This window comes from Chrysemys picta, chromosome 4 (genome assembly GCF_011386835.1).
Source record: "Chrysemys picta bellii isolate R12L10 chromosome 4, ASM1138683v2, whole genome shotgun sequence".
Lineage (NCBI taxonomy): Eukaryota > Metazoa > Chordata > Testudines > Emydidae > Chrysemys > Chrysemys picta.
This window is the reverse complement of record NC_088794.1, coordinates 44,794,408-44,812,922: the sequence shown is the minus strand read 5'-3', so window position 1 is coordinate 44,812,922 and position 18,515 is coordinate 44,794,408. Positions and strand designations below refer to the sequence as shown.

The following is an 18,515-nucleotide window of genomic DNA, read 5'->3' as shown; positions in this document are numbered from 1 at the left end:
CTACAACGGGTCATACTGAAAGGTGAACTGTCAGGCTGGAGAGAGGTTACTAGTGGAGTTCCTCAGGGATCAGTTTTGGGACCAGTCTTATTTAATCTTTTTATTACTGACCTTGGCATAAAAAGGGGGAATGTGCTAATAAAGTTTGTGGGTGACACAAAGCTGGGAGGTATTGCCAATACAGAGAAGGACCGGGATATCATACAGGAAGATCTGGATGATCTTGTTAACTGGAGTAATAGTAATAGGATGAAATTTAATAGTGAAAAGTGCAAGATCATGCATTTAGGGATTAATAACAAGATTTATTGTTTAAACTGGGGACGCATCAGTTGGAAGTAACAGAGGAAGAGAAGGACCTTGGATTATTGGTTGATCACAGCATGACTATGAGCCGCCAATGTGATATGGCCGTGAAAAAAGCTAATGTGGTCTTGGGATGCATCAGGCGAGGTATTTCCAGTAGAGATAAGGAGGTGTTAGTACCGTTATACTGGTGAGACCTCATCTGGAATACTGTGTGCAGTTCTGGTCTCCTGTGTTTAAAAAGGATTAATTCAAACTGGAACAGGTACAGAGAAGGGCTACTAGGATGATCTGAGGAATGGAAAACCCATCTTCTGAAAGAGACTCAAAGAGCTTGGCTTCTTTAGCCTAACCAAAGAAGGCTGAGGGAAGATATGATTGCTCTCTATAAATATATCAGAGGGATAAATACCAGGGAGGGAGAGGAATTATTTAAGTTGAGTACCAATGTGGACACAAGAACAAATGGATATAAACTGGCCATCAGAAAGTTTAGACTTGAAATTAGACGAAGGTTTCTAACCATCAGAGGAGTGAAGTTCTGGAACAGCCTTCCCAGGGGAGCAGTGGGGGCAAAAGACATATCTGGCTTCAAGACTAAGCTTGATAAGTTTATGGAGGGGATGGTATAATGGGATAGCCTAATTTGGGCAATTAATTGGTGTTTGACTATTAGTGGTAAATATGCCCAATGGCCTGTGATGGGATGTTAGATGGGGTGGGATCTGAGTTACTACAGCGAATTCTTTCCTGGGTGTCTGGCTGGTGAGTCTTGCCCACATGCTCAGGGTTTAGCTGATTGCCATATTTGGGGACGGGAAGGAATTTTCCTCCAGGGCAGATTGGCAGAGGCCCTGGGTTTTTTTTTGCCTTCCTCTGCAGTGTGGGGCACGGGTCACTTGCTGGAAGATTCTCTGCACACTGAAGTCTTTAAACCATGATTTGAGGACTTCAATGGCTCAGACATAGGTTTGATACAGGAGTGGGTGGGTGAGATTCTGTGGCCTGCATTGTGCAGGAGGTCAGACAAGATGATCATAATGGTCCCTTCTGACCTTAAAGTCTATGATTCTATGACTCTGTTGCTGCACAGTTATCAGCTTTTGTGAAGGTTATAAAGCAACATTATTGCTTAAAGTTTTATCTAGCATTGGTGGTTTTGTAAACGTTACACACACTCATTCATAAAATGGAAATATTAAAGACTCTGTGCATTAACAATATTAAAACATTACCAGGAATGTCTCATTTGAATTCTTCCTAATTGCCCATTAATACAACATTGCCTACAAAAATGTGTGTATGCTATATTTAAAAGAATAAGATATCAAAACATCCAAGATGTATGTATTCTTAAAGTGAGACACTGCAAAATCATAAATCCATTATCTATGTCCTCCTTCACCCCTCCCCTTCTTGGGCTATGCTAAAACAAATGTCATTTGTCTGAGTTAGTCATTTAGGACCCAATGCTGCAAAACAACGGATGTGAGAGAACCCTCAAAGTCATGCCTACTCATTTGCTCCACTCTGCATAAGGGTCTATCTGTGCACATTTCTTTGAAAGATCTGGTCCTTCGACTGTAAAAATTTCTGGGTGGGAGCCTGTTCTGGAAATAATTTAGTAAATTTGTGGGGCTGTAAAACAGTTGTCCAGAAAAGTCCAGCCTTTTCTTGGTTATGAAGGGCAAGATTGTGTCTAGCTCTTTCTTGATCTTTCAGGGGAGTAAGGTCTCCTCCACTTTGTTTGATGGCTTGCCTAATATTTCCCCAATGTGAGCAAGTGCAGAAGGGGCAAGGAGGCTTTGCTCCACCCCTGTACTTGCCAGCCAGAGTTGCTCTTCCCTGTTGCAGAACTGTTGGGCAAAATTCCAAATTTTATTTCAATGTTCTGACTAACATTTAGGCTTAATAATCTAATTCCTAGCTCTCTCCAAGGCCTGCACTTACCCTTCCATAGATTGTCCTGTTGGCTCCGCTTCTCTTTTTGAGGTGTTTGCAGTGACTGGTGCCCCTGCAGGCTTCAGGGAAAGAACAAGGCCAAGAAAAGCCAGAGACACAAGGAAGGCTCTGTGGCTCCTTCTTTACCCTCTTATTGAGTGAGTGTTTCATTAGGGAGCTCGGCCAGGTTTGGGGCAGAGTACTATTTCCTCCTTGCATCCCAGTCTGGGCAGGGTCACCACAGCCCCCTCTCCCTTGGACATGAAAGGAGGCAGGCAGGGTTGGAAAAACAGAGCACCCTCATGGTAATAGATTAGCAAACCCCATTCACTAAGAGTCCAGGGGTCATCCCTGGACTTTTTCTGGACCAGAAAATTATAGTATGTAAAAGATAGAGTTGTGAACTTCATTTTGTTAGAATTAATTACTCTGGTGTGAGAGGATGGAAGATTCAAGTATCTTCAAGGTAGGAAAGAACAGATTTGTGGATTTCTATGAAACTGATGAGAATTCTGATGGTCATCTTAAGGCAAAAAGCATTTAGATCAGCAATACATGGATGATATTATTGGCGATAGCCCATTCATACAAGATAGTATTTCTTCATACTGATTGGAACATTCAAGTACTCAGGATCTATGGCTTCTTTACCCATTGGTTTACAGAGGAGCTCCTTGGTGCCCACTGAAGAACTGGCACACCATTTGTCATTCCAGCAGACAAACTTGGTCCTAGTCCAGTTGCCTGAGAGAATTTCAACAAGGGAACTCGTTCACAGCCATCATATCCTAGGTCTCCAGTTGGTCTGTATGATGATGACCTGGTGGAACTGTTCCACGTGTGAAGCTGCATCCCCATATTCTTCAAACTTTTGTTTTATTACTTGACTTTCCAGAATCAGGTGTTGGATTACTTCTTGCATCCCCTGGCGGAAGTTCTAGATCTTCTAGAGAATTGCCATGAGAATCATAGGACTGGAAGGGACCTCGTGTGTGTGTGTCTCTTCTAGTCCAGTCCCCTGCACTCAAGGCAGGACTAAGTATTATCTAGACCATCCCTGACAGGTGCTTGTCTAGCTTGCTCTTAAAAACCTCCAATGACCGAGATTATACAACCTCCCTAGGCAGTTTATTCCAGTGTTAAACTTCCTAACTGTCAAGGTAGTTATTCCTAATGTCCTACCTAAACTGCCCTTTCTGCAATTTAAGCCCATTGCTTTTTGTCATCTCCTCAGAGATGAAGGAGAACAATTTTTCTCCCTCCTCCTTGTAACCACTTTTTATGTACTTGAAAACTGTTATGTCCACCCTCGGTCTTCTCTTCTGCGCAAAAAAACAAAACCAAAACCCAACCCCCCCAATTTTTTTCAATCTTCCCTCATAGGTCATGTTTTCTAGGCCTTTAATAATTTTTCTTTGTTCTTCTCTGGACTTTCTCCAATTTGTCCACATCTTTCCTGAAATGTGGCACCCAGAACTGGACACATTACTCTGCGCTGATTAGGCCTCAACTGAAGTAGAGTGTAAATTACTTCTTGTGTCTTGCTTATAGCACTCTTGCTAATACATCCCAGAATGATGTTTGCTTTTGTTGCAGCAGTATTATGTGGTTGACTCATATTTAGCTTGTGATCCACAATGACTCCCAAATCCCTTTCTGCGGTGCTCCTTCCTAGGCAGATTTGTTCCCATATTGGTTCCCTGATTGTTCCTTCCTAAGTTCCTTATTTGTGTGTCCTATGCTTATTCCCATTTGGGTTGTGCCACCTGGCAAAGCCTAGGCAGTGGAACTTTCTCTCAGCAGTGCTCATTAATGTGTTCACATGCCCCATCTACCCTCTCCTGAATGGTCTTGAACATTCTGAGGTCAAGGCTATAAAAGATGGCATGGCACCCTTCACTGCCTCAGTTCCTTCCAATTGCAACATCAGACAGATCTGAACTTCTTCAGATCCTTTGGATCAGGAGACTTTTCTCTAAGATATTAGCTCCTTAAGGCATGTAAGTAACATCAGAATAGACTGCAAGCTCTCCTACATCAGAAAGCTTTAGCAGCAAAACTTCTGATCCAATGTTTCTAAAGGTTCTGAGTACAAGATAAAAGGACCCGTGTCAGCTCTCTCAGAACACTGTTCTCTGAAGGCTTCAGATTCAGTGCCAGGGTCAATTTCCAGGCCTGCCTCACACTTAGCACACAGGACATTAGAACCTCAGTGGCTTTCCACTATGACAGATCTGTCAGCACCAGCCTCTGAAACAAACCGAAGTCACGGGAGAAGCCATCAATTCTGAGAAATATGGCAAAAGTTAAGAGCCCCTGTTATCAGGGCCATGTTCCATTAAATCCATGAGACCTGGATGTAACTACATTGGTTACAAAACTGAAAGTTAAGAGAGTCCATCAGGAAGAATCTTGCAATAGATTGAAATTGGTGGATCTATTAATAACTTTGGGTCATGAGATAATACCAAAGATGCTGCCAGAACTGACAACAGGTCCTTCATCACTGTTGCATACAGTAACCACAGTTATGTTCTTTAGCTACAACCATCACACAGATCCAGAGGACATACAGCCTAAGGAAGGGAAAAGTTCCTTCGGAGGTTGCTACTCAGATTTCCACCTCCTGAAAAATGAACTTTCTTATTTTTCTTCAGAGTTTTATCTATCTCCTCTTAAAACTCCTTCAGGCTCACAGGAAACTATCTTACCATTCACTGTGTTACACTTTCTGGGTCCTATGTTTCCTCTCATTGTATCTGCATTGGATCAGAGGTTGGATCTGCAATCAGAAGAGCAAGAGGATTGGGCTAAGCTACGGGAACCAGTTTCTGATTTCAGTCTTAAAGTTGACGTATGCTCCTAAACCTGATGTTTTCAGAGTTCCTCACCCTCTGGGCTATGAATCGCTACCAAACAGCAGACTGCAAGATTGGCCACTATGGGCTGTGACATCATTGGCTATTGTCTAGATACTGTACAGAGATTTCTCAGTTTTTTTTTTTTTTTTTTTTTTTTTTTTTTTTTAACAAGAATCATCTTTTGAGTAAGAAACAAGAGAAGACTCATCCATTGGATTTCCAGACATGACACTTTGTTTTTCTAAAGCACTCTTCTGCTATTGTGCATGGCACTGTTTTAGTGGAGATGGAGGAACTAGTTTCTCAGGTAGAGTACTAATCACTAGAATCAGAATTGGAAATCGATTAATCCCTATATGAGAATGTGGTAATGACATCTGCTTCCTTTCATTCTGAGGATGTACTGGAATTATATTAATTTGTAGAAAGGATGGCCATAAGTTTAAAACTTCCATCTCTGTCATCAGAGGAAACCTTCCATGCAGTTTTCGGCCTTATTAGTGTCCCATCAAAGAATAAAGTCTCTGTCCTGTCCTGGTCTTGGACGTATTGGTCTACCCTGGCATTCTCAACCAATTTCTAAAAAGGCAGACAAATTATCAGTTACATATGGAGGATTCTCCTTTTTTCACATGCACCACAACCCAAATTCTCATGTTGTTGCAGCAGCAATTAACAGATGCAGTGGAGGACAAGCACATTGTATGCCTCATGATAAAAATTGGAAGCATTAGGAAGAAAAGTGTTTTCTACTGCTGCATCCTTTGGAATGGACTGGCAAATTACCAGGCAGTAATGTCACTATCAATTCTATTTATGGGAAAAGATTACTAATTTTTGGTAAAATATTGCCAGGAGCCAACACACTGGCTAATGCTATAATAACAAAGGTCAAAATGTAGCAAAACATGTCTTCAGAGAATCTTCAGACACTTCAGACTTCTCAGTTAGAGCACTACCATCTGTATTCACATTAAGAAGGGGCATGCATGGTTGAGATGGCCTACTTGTCTTCCTGAAACAATGTTTAGGATAGAGGACCTCCCATTTGAAGGGGATAGATTATTCAGTAATAAGACCAATGAGATACTGGAAAAAATGAGGTACAATATTTATTGCCCAATCTTTGAGTACTTTTCCATCTATGAGGAAGACCACCCGAGGTCCTACATTAAGATACCACAGACCATTTATCCACTGTTGTTTGTCTTTATATTATTTCTCTGAGACAGTTCCACCAATAACAGCCTGTTTCTTCACAAACACGTCAGAGAAGGAAGTCTTTTTCAGCCATGAACGAAAGGAAGTAGCTTTCAGCCTCGACTTCTGCTTGAAATTCCAGACCATGACATGTGAATTGAGAGCTCCAAACCAATCTATGCAGATCCTCTTTATTGATTATTCAGGAACAAAGTATCTCGTTTTTTACCAAAAAATAGAAGTCCACAATATGAGACAAGTGGATCCTGGAAGTAATAGAAGTGTAAACAGTTCAAGGGTATGCAATTCAATTTGAAACCCTACCTCTACCCAACACCCCCAACTGTCCCTAGACAGAGTGTGATTAATATCAGAGGTCTGATCTCTGCTATTAGCAGGAGCAATAGAGGAGGTTCTGAGAGAAGTTAGGGATTTTACTCAAGATATTTCCTCATATTGAAGAAAGATTAGGGCTTAGTCTGATTCTTGACTTAAGGAAGGCCAGTGCCGCCTTCAGGAAATTTTGCATGTTGACAGTAGCATCCAGTACAGTAACTCCTCGCTTAACGTTGTAGTTTGGTTCCTGAAAAATGCTATTTTAAGCGAAACAATGTTAAGTGAATCCAATTTCCGCATAAGAATTAATGTAAATGGAGGGAGGGGTTAGGTTCCAGGGAAATTTTTTTTGCCAGACAAAAGACATTATATACATATACAGTATAAGTCATAGGTGCTGACTCTGTGGGTGCTCCGGGGCTGGAGCACCCATGGGAAAAAATTGGTGGGTGCTGAGCACCCACTGGCAGCTCACCTCTGCCTCCGCTCCACCACCTCCCATGAGCGGGCCACAGTGTCCTGCTTCTCCCCACTCTCTCCCAGTGCTTGCGCTGCGAAACATCTGTTTCGTGCGGCAAGCCCGGGAGGGAGGGGGGAGGAGGAGGAACACAGCGTGCTTGGGGAAGAGGCGGGGTCAGGGCAGGGATTTGGGGAGGGATCCAATAGGGGCAGGGAGGGGGTGGAGTCAGGGCGGGGCTGGGGGGGGCAACAGCTCCTACCAGCACCAACAAAAATTGGCGCCTGTGGTACAAGTTTTAAATAATTTTAAACAAACAATTTAATATTGGACTCCCCAATGATGATTGTGAAGCTTGGTTGAGGCAGGAGTGTAGTGGGGTCAGGGTGCGGGGGCTTACCCCTCTCCGCCCCCGTGGCGTTGGGTCATGGGAGCTTGCCCTGTTTCACCCGCCTGGTGCTCCTGCCGGGGAGCAGGGTCGGGGGCTTGCCCACTCCCTGGCTTGAATGCCAGGCGGGTGGAGTGGGGTAAGCCCCCGCACCCCAACCCCACTCCCTGGCAGGAGCGCTGGGCGGGTGGAGTGGGGCAAGCCAAACAACCTTATAAGGGAACATTGCGCGACTTCAAACGAGTATGTTCTCTAATAGATCAGCAACCTAATAACAAAACAATGTTAACCGGGACGACTTTAAGTGAGGAGTTACTGTATACCCTCATTTTCCAGTCTAAGTTGGTTTGCTGCTCTTGATCTAAAGGATGTCTATGTTCATTTTCCATAAGGCCAAGTCATTGCAAGTACCTCTGCTTCCTGATAGGTCAAGGATATTTTGAATACAAGGTCCTTGCTTTTGGCTTTTCTTCTGACCTCACCATGTCTTTCTGATGTAGCAGCTTACCGAAGGAGATGGGGCATTTTTGTTTACCTGTATCTAGATAGTTGACTGCTCAAACTGACATGAGAGCGTTCTCAATGACGTTCAATACGTGTGTCCCCTTTTCAAGGACCTGGGGCTTTCGATAAATGTAAAGAGGGCAGGTCTGTGCCCCAGACAGAAAATCTTATTTATACGGGTAATTCTAGATGCTGTGAAAGGCAGGGTTTTTCTACAAATAAGAGATTTGGGAAACGTCAGGTAATTATAGGTATGCTTCATCATCGGTGTATTAGAAAAGTATTCCCCCCCATCCCCAGCACTTATGGGCCTAATGGTATTAGCAACTTATGTTACACCTTATGTTCATCTCAGAATGGGAGCTCTACAGCACTTGTTGGCAGTAATTTACAGACCAAGTATGGATGGTGTTCAAAAAAGTTGTAACCATACCAGAAAATGTGCTGACTTGCTTAACATGGTGGACTTGGAGTGCAAATAGTTTAAGAAGGAAGTTATTCAGCCATACAGCTCCATCACTGATGATCCCGCCTCCACCCCCTCCCCCCCCGGTCCCACTGCTGGATGCCTCCAATGGGATCATTTCATTCACATTTCTCTAACATTTTGAGGACATTACAACTCTCAGGAAAAGAGGGTACACGTAAACATAGTAGGGGTTAGAGGGATTCATCTGGCTCTCAAGTCTTTGCTGCCTCACATCAAAGGGAAAGTAGCTCAAGTTGCTTTGGACAACATGACTGCCATGTGTTACATTAACAAGCAAGACATAGCCCATTCATTCATCCCAGTTGCATGCCGAAGAAGTCAAATTAGAGGCTGGTGTTTTCAGCATATTTATCCTATAGCCTTTCACTTGGCAGGAAAGGACAACAACCTAGCACATCAGTTAAGAATAGATGTGATACACTTATACGAATGGTCGATAAAGAGAAATACGATATCTTCAAGATCTGGGTATTTCCGGATATAGATCTGTTTGCCAATAAGCAAAATACAAAGTGTCGCCGATTCTGTTCTGTCCATATCAAAAGTTTTTCTACTAAATTGGGCAAAAGGCCTGTTGTACACCCTCCCACCCCCTGCAATTGATGCAGAAGAAGGTGAGAAAGATCAGACAAGATGGAGCCAGAATGATTTTAATTGCTCCTGCATGGCAAAGACATCACATGTCCTCTGCATATTGCTATTCATTGAAGAAATTAGGGTTACTTACCTATAACTGGAATTCTTTGGACTCTGCATATACATACTCCTCGCCCACCTTCCCCTCTTCTTGGAGTCCTAATAAATCTATCTTCTGAGGCAGTGGTGGAAGGAACTGAGACAGCAGAGGGCATACCACGCCCACTCAGAACATTCAGGAATGCTGAAAGGAGGCTTAGGAGGGGTGTGTGAATGCACTATTAGGAGAAAGTTCCACTGTCTAGGCTGGGCCGGTTGGTGCAACCCATGAGTGTGAATATGCAGCATCCATCTTAAAAAAATAATCTCCAGTTACAGGTAAGTAACCTGTATTTCTTTTAGATGAGCTCTAGTTGGATCTGAGCACAAATTTCCTGAAGGCATAAGTCTGAGTTAAGAGTTGTGTGGCTTATTCCTAGTACTTTTAGCTCTTTGTTTTGTTTTGTTTTTTGTTGGATCATCATATTGCTTGGTTCCATAGATGTGCCTATCTGCAGGGACGTCCAGTCAGGAGACCAGCATAATGATTCTGTGCTACAAGCTGTCACCAGACCTACTTCAGAAAGTCTGGGGGAGGCTTCCCCATACTTTTTCTGTTAAAGTGGTTTTCCCATTAGTAATTACATCAATCAGAGCAATTAGTGAATAGGATTGGTGTGTGTGTGTGTGTGTGTGTGTGTGTGTGTGTCGGTCTTTATCAGTAAACTTTACATGCTTTTTTTTCCTAGATAAAATGGTTCTGAGGCCTGCACCGGAGCTCGTCCTCTCAAAATATGGTTTTTCATTTGAACCAATCAATTTCTTTGCATTCTCTGTTCTCTTAAAGCCTTCCGTAATATGGAGAAACAGCTAAACATTTCAAATGGGATTGAAGCAAATATTGTTTATAAAGCAGTCAAGGTGGAAGTTTTTAAATTTAGAGGCCTAAAATATCCAAATCCATGTTAAATTTTAGAATAAAAACCCTCAGCAACCTTCACAATGGTCATGTAAAACTTATTTCAGACAAGGAAAGAAGTATATAAATGTTGGTTACTTTGTTTGCCACTTTAACATGGCTTTAGAACTCAGCAAGCATTTATCTTGGATTGTAGCTCATCAGTGGTTTGGACCATGCTCTCAAGAGTTTTCTGGACCAAATATCAAAATATCCAAATTATTCAGGTTTAGAAAAGTGTACTGTGCATGCACAATAACTATTTTGAGGATTTTTTTAAAAAATATGTATTTGGTTTATAAATCCTTGTGGATAATAGTTTAATAAAAAATGCATTAAAACTTTTTTGCAGGTTTCTCGATAAGGTTTGGCAGGCCTTCTTACAATATGTATTGCGAGTGCATAGTAGGAATAATATGTAAACTTGAGAAATCAAGGAATTGCATAATTAAAACTGAAGCGCTATTGCTAACTTTTTTTTTTCCCCATCTGGATATTAGTGTATTCTGAAGGTTAGGAATGTTGTGTATGTTACATATTCTGCAGTACATACACAGAAAAAAACATTGTTCTGATAAATTTGTTAGATGTTTGCTATAGTTTGCTGTTTTTGTTGTTTAAGTGCATGTGTTGTGAGAGTTATACTTACTGACTTTACAACTGTTTTCTTATCTCATATTTTTTCTTGTGGGTACAATATTTTGTTTTAAAATATTTATTATCTGTGCTTGCATTTTACCTCTTGCATATGCCTGTGAGAAAATAAGAATATGCATAAAATATTGCTATGAAAGATGACCTACAGCAGCAACTGTATTTTAGAATAAGTGTAAAGATGTTTGTAAAGGGTTAAGCTGTGTTCTTGGTATGTTTCAGTGGCTGCTGAGTGAAACAGGATGCAGTGACTACATTGTCAGACTGCTCGTGTGAGTGCAAACAGATGAGGAAATGCTGGAACAGACACTCCAGAACTTGGGCTGTTGCCTAGGAAACAGCTTGCGTCATACTTGCCAGCAATTAGCCTACACTTCTTTTATTTTTGATAGCTGTGCAAGCTGAACTTGACTGTAGTAAAGAAAAAGACTGGCCTCCGCCCAGACTGTTAGTGCATGTCTCTGTAGCTATGGTGCTTGTGAGACTTGGATGTTTGCAAAATACAACTTTAAAAAAGATTGTAACTTTCCTTCCCCACCATCTCAAATAATCCGGTAAATGTGTGTCATCCTGAGAAGATGCATAGAACTTCACAAAACAGGTGGTCTCGGCCCAAATCTCAGAAATATTAGCAGAATGCTGTAGTAAGGTCTGTCACTGGTGTTGAATTTCAAATCCTACCCATACTTATTGTGGTGACCATTCTCTGCTTGGCCTGGGACTTTTCCACAGGACGCTTGCCTCATTTCTTGCACAGGGTAGACTATGCATAGAAAATGAATGGGGTTTGTGTAGTGAATGAACCTGTTGACTATATGGCCCCTGCCTCTTTTGTTGCAGAAGTTGAAAAGCGTGTAGTGAATGAGGCAGTGAATGGCCAGAAAAATTTAGATATCTTTTTTGGTTAAAACAACTGAATGCTACCCCAGAGAATTGGATTTTATCCCTGTCAATCCCACAAAGTTCCTGTGTGATGCTCGACAAATTACTTAAAGTATTTTTTGTTTTAAATGTGATTACAAATAGTGTGTGCCTCACTTTCTGGGCACCCAACTTCAGATGCCTCAGCTCTTCTGCAAGTAAGGCCCTAGCACTACAACTTCAGGTGTAGTCAATGGGGACTAGGCTTTCAACCTATAAAGTGCTAATAAACTACTATGTATTCTGAAAAAGCAGGATTTAGACATAGCAAGGTGAACACCCAAAATTAATGGGTACATCTGAATATTTTTCTTCATCTCTCTGTGCCTCACTGTTCCTCATCTGTAAAATGGAGACAGCACCATCTTGCCTTACAGGTATGTTATAAAAATAAATACAATAATGTTTGTGTGGCACTTCAATACTCTATAATGAATGCTATATGAAGAAATTAATAATGCTGTATTCAGAATGACCTACAGGATATGCAGTAAATAAGATGGGGGCCACACACTGAATGAGGAGGGGAAAAAACTGAATAGTTACACATTCAGTGAGCACTGTCCATCCTGTGCACTGAATAAGGCAGGGGTAGTGTGGAAAAAAAACAGTATGAGATTATGTAATTAATTACACTATCATAATGCATGCACAGAGCAGAGCCAAATTAAGATTGCCTAGCCAACCTTAATTTCTGGCCCTTTTAAAAAAAATTAGTAGATTCAATAAATTGTTATAGAAACATTTTTAGAACTAATTCTCAAACTTCTGCGAAGGTTTATGTGTAAGTTACAATACATAAGCTGACCTTCTGAAGTCCGTAACACTAGGGGGCAGTGGCTGACTAGAAAGGTAGCAGTTTAACAATTTCTCCCATCCTCAGTATTCAAAAAAATCCTCAGTCTCTCAGCTATCCTGGTGGTAAATGATTCTTTTTCAGTGAATTTCAGGAAATCCCACCAGTTTTCTAGGTAAATATTTTTCTTTTTTCCCTGTAGAACTCTGACTTGGTGGGCCAATTTTTCTAATATTAGTATTTTCTTTACTTTTTTGAACCAGTCAGTTGATCCAGGAGCGTCATATCTCTTCAGCTACCTTGTGATGGTGATTCTTGATGCAACAAGTGAATACTCTGTTCTTTGTAGTTCTTATACACCATATAATTTTCAGAAAAATTCAACACATACGAAGGGTGTATCTGACAGCTGGCAAACCATCATCTCCGTATCTTGTATATAGGGTGGAAATTGCTAACTGTCAGATTACTTTGTATCAATAAAGTTCTGTGTCAGTTCATTTTGGTTCTAGTGTCTTCAATATTTACTATATATTTTTTTTCTGATTACATGGTTGTTCCCCTAAGGAACCTTAATATTTTTTTAGATCGTGAACATAATTTGGCTTGTACATAACATTCCTGTTCTCTAAGATTAGTACTGTTTACTTGGATCTGTATTTTTAAAACACTTTTTACTCCCCCAATCTGCTGCCCCTGCAAATTTATTTTTGTTTCTCTAGTTCCCTCTCAACAAAAACATTATAAGTAATAGAAAAAAATGCAATGTTCTGTTTTTGTTTTGTTCATCTAGACTTCTCCCCTCCCCCTCCAAATCCCTAAACAATCCATGATATAAAATTTACCCCCCGCATCTTTTCCTACAATGTGGAGTTTCTGTATAGACCTAGAAAGAGCTAGGTGGTTAGCTCTCACTCTGCCAGTGTGGTGAACTCCTTCAAGAGAATCATGACTTCCTGCTGACATTATGATACTCTTTTCTTTAGAGAACAAATACAAATGCCTTGGAGGAGCTGTTCAGAGCCATATTTCAAGCCCCCCTCCTCCCCCGCCGCTTTCTTGACCTGGCTTAAATCCATATGTATATATGGGAATTGTTGCTCAGAGCCATATTTCAGCCCCCATCCCTCCCCACTCCTTCACTCCTGTTCATTGTTATCAACACACATTCATATTCTTTCCTCTCCTTCCTCCTTATGCTTCAATTCCAATCTGTAATACCATTTCCTTGAGCTTCAAGGGGTCTTTTAAATTTAAAGAGCCACTCACTGATTGTAATGTTTCCTCATGACTTCTATTTTCCATTCTTGAATAGCATTTGGAAGTGTGAATTGAAAAGGATACCCCTTGATATTTTTCTCAATTGGTAGAGATGGCTGAAAACGTTTTTTGCTCTGTCTATTTCTTCAGGTTCATCCATAGTGTTAACGTCCTTATGGTTCTGTTTCTTGGCTTTTCTGTTTCTCTGTCTGTCTTGCTTCTTTCCTCTGTTTAACAAGTTGCCTTTCTGCATTTTGGGTCACAAGCTGTGTCTGAATCCTCTTACGTTTCAGGGATACCTTCCATTAGATTTAGTTTCTTGAGGGTTTAACCCCTTCACTTTCTTCCTTTTGATATATTACTGTCCTTGATGAGTAAAATGAGTATGAAGGGAAGCTCTATCTATGTCTTATATGAGCTTCCCAAAGGCAAGCTCTAATTTCAATCAGCCCTTCCTTTCTCTAAAGCTGTAGCTGCTAACTCTTGAAAGATCTGCACTTTATACCCTCCTAGAGTCACCAGGGAGAGTTCTCTGGTTCTTCTTAAAATATCTCCTTTTGCTTAAAGTTGTGTAGCTTCTATCAAGTCTCTTGGTCTGTTGGTGTTAGGAGTGTGTATGTATGTATATGTATATAATATAAAATATTGCTCTGTGAGCACCATCATTAATTATTTCTAAGTCCTTTCCCATGTTTAAGAAGATATAGAAGACACGCTTTAGAAGTTGAACTGGTCCATCTTTTTCTACACCTTCAGGGAGATCCCTAATTCTTTTATTACTACTGTACTACTTTATGATTATCTTTCTTTTTTTTTTTCAGCAATATATTTTTATTTTTTCCAAGAAATTCAATTCAATTTAATTTAGTAGCGGTACTCCTAATTCCCCACACTCCCCCTGGTCTATTCCCAGGTCAGTTACTCCGTTGTCTGTTTCTTCAATGCCAACCTGAATCTAATTCAGTTTGACATGCATGGTGGATTTTAGGGATCTGAACTGAGCAATCAACTCACCAAAAATCTTCCATTGTAACCTGGGCTCCTGTGTCCTTTTTTGTCTTAATCCTTCTCCCAATGGAGTGACCTCTGTGTAGCGGGGATCATCTTGGATGGCTGCTCTGGATCTGCCCTCTTGTATCCTGTTGAGAAAATATCATATTAAATTGTTACCCTGGCATGTAATAGTAATTTAATAACTAGAGGAAGTAATTGTGGGGTGCTGCAGGGACTGGTTGGAGGCAGAGTACATGGAGTACACTGGCTTTGCTTCAGAGCTAAGGGATCAGGAGGTCCGTAAAATGAGGTGATATTGGCACCACCCATTTACTAGCTGTAGAGTATGTGACCTTGCAACCTTAACGTTCTTTACACTTAGTTGTTTTGCATGTAATTTCCCACATTCTTAAGAGAGCTAACTGAAAAACAGAAATTCTGTCACGTGGAACCATATTGATGTCCCCACAGATCACCAGGAGGACTGGAACCTTTTGATTCACAGCACAGACCTTTAACACCTAAGCTAAAAGAATAACAGTGGTAATGGCCTGTTACCTTTTTATGTGGACCTGCCACTAGAGGGGTGTGGATAAGACAATCACTTTACCAGTGGGTTCCACAGCTATTTGTTAGACAGCAGAGGAATGCTGGGACTTGGAAATCCTGGGTTCTATTCCAGGTTCTGGAGTAGAGAATATGCTTTAGTAATCACAGACCCTTATGTCTGGCATGCTCTGCTCTTGTTTGTTCCAACCTGTACATCCTAGCCTGTTCCCCTTTTGTTGTTCAGCCTTCTGCATTCAAGTAAGGGTCTTTGTGACTCCATGCTGTTTGCTCCCCTTGGTGATGGTGGCCATTGAGAAAATAGGAGAGACAATTTCCCTGCTCTCAGTTTCAGTGCCTGGTGCCCAGCTACCCAGAAGAGCAATTTCAGGGCAAATCCTGCTTGGTTTCAGCACTCCTGGGCTGTTCAATGCAGACTCTAACAAATCTCTACTGAGCAAATGCAGATGACCGTTTTCACAGGCTCCTAACACTGCCATATTTGGGTGGAGTTTCATGGAGATAGCAAAAGAGGAACCTCTTTGACCTCAGGGCAACTCCCATCTAAAATTCAAATCCCTACTCCAAAAGCATGAGGGTCATAAAGCTTATTAATGAAGTGGTTGTAAGAATATGTCAAAATTGACAAATAACATTTTTCCCCAACTCGTTCTGTGAAACAGCTTGAACCTTTTGTGCTGAAAGTTTAAAAATAAATAAATAAAAAATAATCATCAGACAGAGGCTGGCAGCCAGCATAGAAAAGTTGTCCGAACAGTTAAAATTTAGCCAAGTTTATAAGCAGCTGAAAAGGGGAAGTGTTAAGCAACTTCAACTATATGCATTGCTGCCATCTCTGTTACAAATAATATTATGTATAAAAATTAAATTAAAAGAACTTGGATTTAAATTGCCAAGTCAAACACTTGAAAGATAGGACATGCCAAACTTATGGTTGCCCATGCACCCTTAATATTGCTCCCTTGTGCATATTGCTTGTGACCTCAAAGGGGTTCTGTGGAAAAATATTACATGATTATATAATTAAAGACTGTATTGTAATGCATATGCTCAAGGAGGCAGAATGAAGGTTGCATGGGTAACTGGAAATCTGGCACTTTTTAAACTTTTGAGTGCTTGACATTGCAACTTCAATAATTTCTTTTAATATAGTTTTATTGTATATAACTTCCTAATCTTGTTTTAGAGGAAAGAAAGTAAAAACAAATTATATTGTGTACAATGTTAACAATTCCTCCATCATGAATCACCTGCATGGTTTGTATTTTCAGCACTGTAGCACAGCTTGAACTACAGGACTAACGACATTAGTTGGCAGTGGGAGAAGGCTATTTTCCAAGCATGGGGTATGGGAACTGGAATCATATGCTGGGTCCAGTGGTGGAGAGCCCAGCCCAGCTCTATACTCCTGCAGCTGCAATAATAGCTCTACCTGCTCTGGCAGGTCCCCAATGATGTTTCCAGTACAGTATATGGTGGTGTAGTAGTGGTGGAGGCAACTTGTATTCAGCTCTTTAAAATGTTTATGTGCAGTTATTATTTTGTTATGCTGCTAAAATTTTCCTGGGCAGCACATGTGAGAAACAAGCATTGGTAATTTTAAATAGTTGGGTCAGATGAGACCTGAATGTAACTTCCTGGGACAAGTGAAAGGGAGATTTCTAGCCTGGAGACTTTGTCCCTGCCAGATTTCAAAGGCAAACAATGAAGGTGTTAGAATGTATCAAAAAAGTTACAAGAATTATTTATAATAAAAACATTATGCAACTTAAACTTAGAGGTTGTTACTAGTTTTCCCGCTAAAAATTTACTGTACCATGTTTATCCTCTGGAGGTGCTTGCTTATATGCCCTACCCTCCATCCCTATAAAGTTGATGAGAGAAGTGTGAGCATTAGCATTAGCCACCATCCTAATCTTTTGTTTGCTGGAATGAGAGAGAGGGAGGACTGGCAGTTGGGCAGTACTACTTATTTCAGGGCTGGAATGTTCTACTTGCTGCTGTGTTTGTGGGTACAAACCTCTTTGACACTTCTATCCAGTCTTGTGATGGAGACTTGCAATCCAAGAGTGAGAATGCTGTGAAATACTTTGAAAGCATCCAAATGAGAAATAAGCAATTTTCCCCTCTGGTCATGTAACTTCTGAAATATGGATTTAACACTGTTTATAGAGTCATAGAATCATAGAACTGGAAGGGACCTCGAGAGGTAATCTAGTCCAGTCCCCTGCACTCAAGGCAGGACTAAGTATTATCTAGACCAGAGGTTCCCAAACTTATTTGGCCTACCGCCCCCTTTTCAGAAAAAAAAATTACTCAGCGCCCTCCTGGAAATCTACCTTCTTTAAGCGAACAAACAAAAAGATGCAGTGACAAATTTGCGTTCTTTTATGTATCTATATTTCTACCTACGTCCTACAATATAGTAAAGAAAGATGTGTTATTAGAATATCGCCCACGACATGAGGTATACAGTGGTTTTTGCATAAGACGACAAAAGACAACCAAACTAAAATACTAATGAAACTAATAAACTGGGTTTTGTTCTTTGCTCAGCATTAGATATATATATTTGATATTGAATTGTCAAATATCAAACTAAATTTATCAAGAAATAATTAATTTAAAAAATAATCAATATGCAATTAAAAATCAGTTAATAGTTTTAACTTAGTTTGCCCTTATTTAAATAATTGTTCCTTATTAACACACGCCTTATTTACCACTTAACACAGATGATTTGATAGATATAAATAAATGTTAATAGTTAACAGTTTTTTACGATTTCATTCCCCCATTTTTGTTAATATTAAAATATGACAAATATATTGACTGTACACTTCAAATAGTACTGTACCGAAACAAGCCTGCTACGATTTTATTAGTAAGCACTAGAGACACAGAAATGTATGGTAGATATGTAAGAATGTATAAAAATACTCACGTGTAAATTGCTGTTTTATTGAAACAACAATAATACAATTTGCTTTGTATGTGATCTGTAATCCGTAAAGATTGAAGGTATCGAATATGAATAAAAAATTTTAAATTCTTATTGCACTATTATTAACTGCTTTTTACGCAAGTCAGAAACAATCTAAATTAGATTTCATACATGTCGCCTTTTTATAGTATTGAATTGTAAAAAAAGTCATTACACGCACATATTCCTGCCGATGCATGCTGGACTTCCCGACAATGCGCGACA

At 40.4% G+C, this 18,515-nt stretch overlaps 1 protein-coding gene across 3 annotated transcripts in view; it reads left to right on the top strand.

Moving 5' to 3' along the window:
• Positions 1-18,515, top strand: part of PDE3B (phosphodiesterase 3B) — a 286,919-nt gene that overhangs the window by 28,089 nt on the left and 240,315 nt on the right. The window lies entirely within an intron of this gene.